The sequence below is a fragment of the Myotis davidii genome, unplaced genomic scaffold (genome assembly GCF_000327345.1).
Source record: "Myotis davidii unplaced genomic scaffold, ASM32734v1 scaffold808, whole genome shotgun sequence".
Classification (NCBI taxonomy): domain Eukaryota; kingdom Metazoa; phylum Chordata; class Mammalia; order Chiroptera; family Vespertilionidae; genus Myotis; species Myotis davidii.
In genome coordinates this window covers 652,518-660,315 of record NW_006298960.1, presented here as the reverse complement: position 1 = coordinate 660,315, position 7,798 = coordinate 652,518, and the positions used below count along the sequence as shown (strand labels likewise).

Below are 7,798 nucleotides of genomic sequence, written 5' to 3'. Positions count from 1 at the left end.
TAGGAATATATCCCAAGAAACCAGAAACACCAATCAGAAAGGATATATGCACCCCTATGTTCATAGCAGCACAATTCTCCATAGCTAAGATCTGGAAACAGCCTAAGTACCCATCAGTAGATGAATGGATTAGAAAACTGTGGTACATCTACACGATGGAATACTATGCTGCTCTAAAAAGGAAGGAACTCTTACCATTTGCAACAGCATGGATGGAACTGGAGAGCATTATGCTAAGTGAAATAAGCCAGTAAATGGAGGAAAAATACCACATGATCTCACTCATTTATGGATAATAAAGACCATTACAAACTTATGAACAAAAATAGATACAGAGGCAGAGCTGCCTCAAACACACTGTCAAACTACAGCGGGAAGGTTTGGGAAGGCTGGGGGGCTGGGGGTAAGAGATCAACGGAAGAACTTGTATGCATGCATATAAGCATAACCAATGGACTTAAGACACTGGGGGTTAGGGGAGTCCAGAGGATTGTCAAGGGTGGGGGGAAAAAAGGAGACATATTTAATACTCTTTGTAATACTTCAAGCAATAAAAAAATTAAAAATAGCCATTAAATAAGTGTTTCTTCATTATCTTGAGAGCTTTGAGGGGACAGTTATTCTCTTGGCCTAGTACCTCCAGGCTTGTTGGCACTTGATAGGTGACAGATTGATATGTCATTTGTTATTTATTTCAGGTACAGAAACATTGAGTGGTTCTTAACCTCCCACCTTATGCAGTGGGAAGATTCTAACCCTAGAGTACTTGCCTGTGTCCAACTTTTGACATTTACTATATGTATGATTTCAGTGAAGCTGCTTGACACCACCCCCCTCCCCTGACATCTATGCTCTTGTTTGTAAAATGAGACTTACATGGTAGTGGTTCTGCATAACAAATAATTTGTTACATAGAAAATCACTAGTGCCGGAAGCAGGTCCATCCTTGCTGCTTGACACAGTCTCTGCAGGGAAGAAACATCTGCACAGCATATGTTTTAAGGGACCTGGTGTATATGACATACTGTTCTTAATATGTTTGCTCCCCCTCTTAGCACTATGTGTTTTAAACAAGACCACCTCCCCAAGAAAGGTTTCCCTAGGTGAGGATTTTTTCCCTGGAGTTACGGATTAACAGAACTAAGGAAGAGAATAAATCAGTGAAACCCGCTAGTGTTACAGAAATACCACGTACTACTTATGAAGTACTTGGACTAAGACTGTTGGCAGTAAATTTGGGACTTGTTGGGCCCACATCCCCAGGAGTCTGCCCACCAGGGAAAGCACCAAAGCCTATACCCCCGGAGACCCACCACACAGGGCAGTTAAACCCAACAGAACTAGATTAACAAATGCCCTAAATTTTGGAATAGAATGGATGGGATTAAAATCAACTGGTATAAATACAGATGTAACAGCACAATAAAGACATAACCTGGTGGGAGAACCTGGCTATGCTGATCAACTGAACGCTGTCTCTGTGTCATTCCTTCTTTGCCGACTCCATCCACACCTTTGGGAACCCCTGGACCTGCTGGGGTTAGACCCCAACAGCCTGGCACTTAATAGCTATTACTTGAAAAAGAGTTGTCTTGTAGGCGGCTTTGTGGGAGCTTGGCATGGCGGTACCCACGGCTGCCATGGGGCCGGGCTCCATGGCCCACTGGTGCTCCGTGAGCAGCAGCCCAACGCGCTACATGCTGGGCATGCAGGAGCTGTTCTGGAGCCACAGCAAGATGCAGGAGTTCCCAGCGCACCGTGCGAAGGTGCACTCAGTGGCCTGGAGCTGCGACGGGCGGCGTCTGGCCTCTGGGTCCTTTGACAAGACGGCTAGCGTCTTCTTGCTGGAGAAGGACCGGTTGGTCAAGGAAAACAATTACTGCGGACATGGCTACAGCGTGGACCAGCTGTGTTGGCATCCAAGTAACCCTGCCCTCTTCGTCACAGCGGCTGAAGACAAAACCATTCGCATCTGGGATGTGAGGACTACCAAATGCATCGCTACTGTGAACACTAAAGGGGAGAACATTAATATCTGTTCGAGTCCTGATGGGCAGACTATAGCCGTAGGCAACAAGGATGATGTGGTGACCTTTATTGATGCCAAGACACACAGTTCGAAAGTGGAGAAGCAGTTCAAGGTTGAGGTCAATGAAATCTCTTGGAACAATGACAATGACATGTTCTTCCTGACAGATGGCAATGGTTGCATCAACATCCTCAGCTACCCAGAGCTGAAGCCTGTGCAGTCCATCAAGGCGCACCCTTCTAACTGCATCTGCATCAAGTTTGACCCCACGGGGAAGTACTTTGCCGCAGGAAGTGCAGATGCTTTGGTCAGCCTCTGGGATGTGGATGAGTTAGTGTGTGTTCGGTGCTTTTCCAGGCTGCGTTGGCCTGTGAGGACCCTCAGTTTCAGCCACGATGGGAAAATGCTGGCTTCAGCATCAAAAGATCACTTTGTTGACATTGCTGAAGTAGAGACAGGAGACAAGCTATGGCAGGTGAAGTGCGAGTCCCCGACCTTCACTGTGGCTTGGCACCCAAAAAGACCTCTGCTGGCATTTGCCTGTGACGACAAAGATGGCAAATGTGACAGTAGTCAGGAAGCAGGAACTGTGAAGCTGTTTGGGCTTCCCAGTGATTCCTGATTGGGGGGACCTGGTGTAGGGAGACAGTGAACTAAAATTAGTTTGGTCTGTCTCTCCGAGTTGGTGTGCAACTACAGTATTTGTACATTGTTATAAATTATAAAAGTCTTTTTTTCAGGCTGCCCCCCCAAAAACAAACAAAAAACAAGTACAAATGGGTGGAAAACGGGGTCACACCTGGCTGGGTTTAATCATAATACATTGTTTTTCTAAGAAAAAAAATTACCATATGAACCAGGAATTCTACTTCTGGATATATACACAAAAGAGTTAAAAGCAGGAACTCAACCAAATACTTGTACATTGTGTTTATAGCAGCATTATTCACAATAGGTAAAGTGTGAGCACAACTAAGATGTTCGGCAACAAATGAGTGAACAAATAAAACAGAAAATGCAATGTAATTCAGCCTTAACTAAGGAAGGATAATTGCTACCACATGGATGAACCTTAAAGACATGCTAAGTGAAATAAGCCACATACAAATGTTCTAATATTGTATGATTCCACTTACACGAGATACTGGAGTAGTCAAATTTTCAGAGACAGATGTGGACGATGACTGCCAGAGGCTGACAGGGAGAGAAAATTTACTTTGGAAAGATAAAAAAATTCTGGATGTAGAGAGTGGTGATGGTTGAACATCAATGTGAATGTTTTTAATGTGACCAATGTACATTTAAAAGTAGTTAAAATGGTAAATTTTATACTTTGTATCTTTTACCACAATAACACAATGAGAGCAGTCATGATAATTTCCTTAAAAAGCCATTTCAAGTGCTAGGTGAATCACATATGAAACAGGTTCTCTAATAACAGCAAAAGTAACCCAGCAATAGATAGAAAACCTGAACAGAGCGACAGAGAAAGTAAAGAAAATTGTTAGAGATTACCCACAGCAATGAAGGTCATCAGTGGGAGAGGAATTTTCTATGTTATTCTTTGAAGATTGCACACTGTATCATCTATTCCTGGCATGGAGCAGGAGAAAAGTTACTGATAACTCTACGAAGTAATGAACACTTCAGAGCCTAAAACTGATAAAGTTTCTACAAAACCAGAAAGAAACTGACCTCAGACATAAATGTGAAAATGTAAACAAAGTACTGTAAGCTAAGGAGAACATGAGGATAGTAATAAATCAAATTGGGAATTCAAGCATGTTGTGATATTAAAAAATTCATGAATATCACAAAATAAATATCAGTAATTTAAAGAAAATAAATTATATCAATTTTATATATAAAAGAAAGTCAGTTAGTCCCAAACTCATGTCAATTAATAAATTTTTTTTTAAAGCATAGGATTCCTCTTTTCCAAGTTATTTTCTTTTTTCAAAATGGAAATGTCTTTATTTTCTAAAGATAACAAACTAAACATCGTTTGTAAAACTGCTGACACAGATGTGCAACTGGAGTGGGTCCACAGCCACCCCGTCTTCCAGTTGGTGCCTGAGTTTCTACAGGTGGAGATACCTATTCAGCTCCTGTGCCAAGTGTTTAAGCACCAGGCGCAGATTACCTAGGACCTAGGAAGAGGCAAAAGCACATGCAACAGACTGTGGAACTAAGAGAAGCCCAGAGGGATAAGCAGGTGCTGACAGTACGAAGGTGGCCCTTTTGCTGATGATACTGTTCTGCCACTGCCAGAAGCTAAATGAACAAAGGCAAGTGCTTTCTTGGTCTGTTGATGATCTTGCCAGAAGGATAAATAGAGGCAATTGTCAAAGACCAACTCCAAGCTACCCAAGCTGCTAGTAAACTTCTTTCTAAAGAATATATCCCCATCACTCTCTCCATTAAAAGTATAAATTAAACTGATTTGATTGCAAAATGTGTGTGTGTGTGTGTGTGTGTGTGTGCCTTTGGGACAGGATCATCTGTTTACATTTGCTTAGGCATTTACCAAGGCTATTTCTGGATCACTGGATCAAAACAAGACTGTAGGGAGCTCTGCCAGCCTTCTTGTTCTGTAGGCGTCTCCTGGAGCTCAGGTCAATGAATAAACCAGTTAGACTCTAGGAAACTGTAGATAATGCAAAAATCCTGATATGATTATCAAGTTTGTGTCAATCGATCCCTTCTCGGATTTCCTTTATTTCCTCATATGTCAATTGGAGAATGTGATTATGATCTTGCCTAGACATTTTTAAATGTTTGTTGTTACATAATTATTACTGATCTCTCATTAGAAACTGTTAAGCAGTTTCCTCTTTTCAATTTTCCTGTATCTAATAATTATTTTATTTTTCCTCCTTTTTTCTTTATTTTTTTCAAATGCACACCCAGCATTCCTATATTAATAATGGTCTAAACAAACAAATTAAAATAGATCTGAAAATAAACAATCGTGTCAGTTAGTAAGCTCCTGGGATGTAGGAAATGTTTAAGTCACAGGAAACATTGCCACTGAGACCAATGAACAAATTCAGGTTGTATTAGATGCAAGGGAATCGAGAGCATTTCACAGCCAATTAACAAAAAACTAATATCCAGCAAGAAGCTGTGTGGTTGTCTGAAAGTACAGCTGGCTGTCAAGATCAGATCCAGCAGGTTGTCAATTATGACCCCATCCCCTGATAATGTTCAAGAGAAAATTGTAAGAATAATATTAATTTCAAATGCAAAGAACATTTGAACGACAATATATATTTTCTCCATAGAGGCACAATTATACACTACTGATAAACCTTATCTCTAAGAAAGATATCAAAATTGCTCCTATTGTTAAGGACACCATTTGAAAACTCTTTCAAGTGGATGAGAAAATAGCTAAAATTGAGAAAACTAGGTGCTGTGATTAAACAGAGTGGAAGACTAGACAAAATGGAAGGTCTTTAATCCATGAAAACAAAGCTGTACTGAGAACCTTGAAAGGCTAATTGAAAACTTTTTTACTATATAGAGAGTAGACAATGGAACTACTCATCTACAAACTTTTAGATTTTTGTAACCAAGGCATAAGCTCTTTTTTGATATGAACTTGTTCAACTAACATTTAATTAATTTGAAAAAAGAAAAAAATGAGGAAGAAAAAAAGAAAGGTAGTTTATAGGGGAAAAAATCGACAATACAGAAATAGAAAAGTAGAAAAATAGAAAATAAAAGTATGTCACAAGTTATCTTTTCTGCATTTTAAGAGAGAAGCTTTTAGTAATGATATATGTGTGTGTTTAAATTATATTGTATATATTTACATATTTATACATTATAACTAACATATTTCCCATATGTAACTCATTAATTTTTTAAAAAATATCTACATAAAAATAGCTTCATATCATAGACGATGTTCTCTGTTATTTTTTATTTAAAAATATATCATGGACTTCTGATGGTGGAAAAATAAAATAGATCTACTTTCTCCTATTCCTCTCACTACAGACACCTAAAAACACTAGATATGCTATATAAAACAATATAAAAAGACTAAGATATAGAAGTAAGAATGCAGATTGGCTAAGAACTTCAGGACCCAATAACAACAAGGTGTTTGTTTCTATTTTTTTTTTCTAATATGGCCTGGACTTGGAGCTGGAAGCCCTAACAAAAGCCTATTCTAGGATAAGATGGTTTCATTGGAGGTTTTTACTAAAGCTTTAAAGAAGAATTAATACCAATTCTACTTCATTTTTCTAGAAAATGGAAAAAAGAGGACACTTCCCAATTTATTATATAAAGTTGGTATTATTTTGATATCAAAACCAGACTAGGATAATAAAAAAAGGAAAAAGACATGTAACTCTTATGAATGCAAGAATACTTAACAAAATGTTAGCAAATAGAATTCAGCAATATACAGAAAGACTAAGTGGGATTTATTCCAAGGATGGAAAGCTGTCTCAATATTCAAAAGGAAACACACTAATAGGCTTAAGAACAAAAATCACATGATTACATCAATCAATACAGAAAAAATCATCTGACAAAATTTAATACCCATTCATGATAAAATCTCTCAGAACAATAGAAACATGGGGTCGTAAAGAACATCTTCTAAAAACCTGGAGCTAATATTATACTAATGGTGAGAGACTAAATGTCTCTCCTTAAGATTGGAAAGCAAGGCAAGAATACCTGCTCTCAACCCTCTTATTCAACTTGTGCTTGAATTTCTAGCCAGTGCAATAGAACAGGAAACAGAAATGAAAGGCATAGGTATTGGGCAGGAAGAAATAAAACTGTTTCTATTAGCAGATGACATAATTGTCTCTATAGAAAATCCCAAGAAATCTAAAAACAAACAAACTCCTAAAAATAAATCCACTAAGGTCACAAGATACAAAATAAGCAAACAAATCAATTGTATTTCTGTATACTACAATTAACATGTGGCCATTGAAATTAAAAAGATGAAACCATTTACAATCTTTAAAAATATTATAAACTTAGGTGTAAATCTAGCAAAACATACATGTACAATCTACAAAACATTGATGAAAAAATTACCAAATTTCTAAACAAAGATAGACACATACTGTGTTCATTGATTGGAAGACTACATAGTAACAGTGTCAGATATGACGCAATACATAAGAAATTCCCAGCAGGGTTTTTTTCTTTCTAGATATACAAAAAATCATTTCAAGCCTTATATATAAAGTTCTGGGCTCTAGAATAGCTAAAATGATTTTGAAAATAACAAAATGAGGGAAGTTAGTCTACCCAATTTTAAGACATTATAGAACTACAGTATGAGGTATTGGCAAAGGCACAGACACATAGATCAACAGAAAAGAACACAGGACCCCAAAATGCACCCATACACATATGCCTGTTTTTGAAAAAAGTGCAAAAGCAATTCCATGAAGGAATAGTAGAAATTTTAACAAATGGTGCTGGACCAAATGGATAAGCATAGGTAAAAAATAACCCTCAATTTAAACCTCACACATCATATATTTAAGTAAACAACACTCAAAATGAATCATGGATTTTTATTCATAGACAGAAAGTAGAATGGTAGTTGCCAGGGGCTAGAGTAATGGGGGCAGTTAGGGATTGTTGTTTAATGGGTGCCGTTCCAATTGGGGGAGATGAAAAAGTTCTGGAGATGGACTACAACGATAGTTGCACAACAATGTGAATGTACTTAATGCCACTGAACTGCACACTTAAAAACTGTTAAAACAGTAAATATATCACCAC

At 37.9% G+C, this 7,798-nt stretch overlaps 1 pseudogene; it reads left to right on the top strand.

The window, feature by feature from the left end:
• The first annotated feature begins 1,624 nt into the window (after positions 1 to 1,624).
• Positions 1,625 to 2,776, top strand: LOC102756076 (annotated as a pseudogene).
• Positions 2,777 to 7,798: the final 5,022 nt, after the last annotated feature.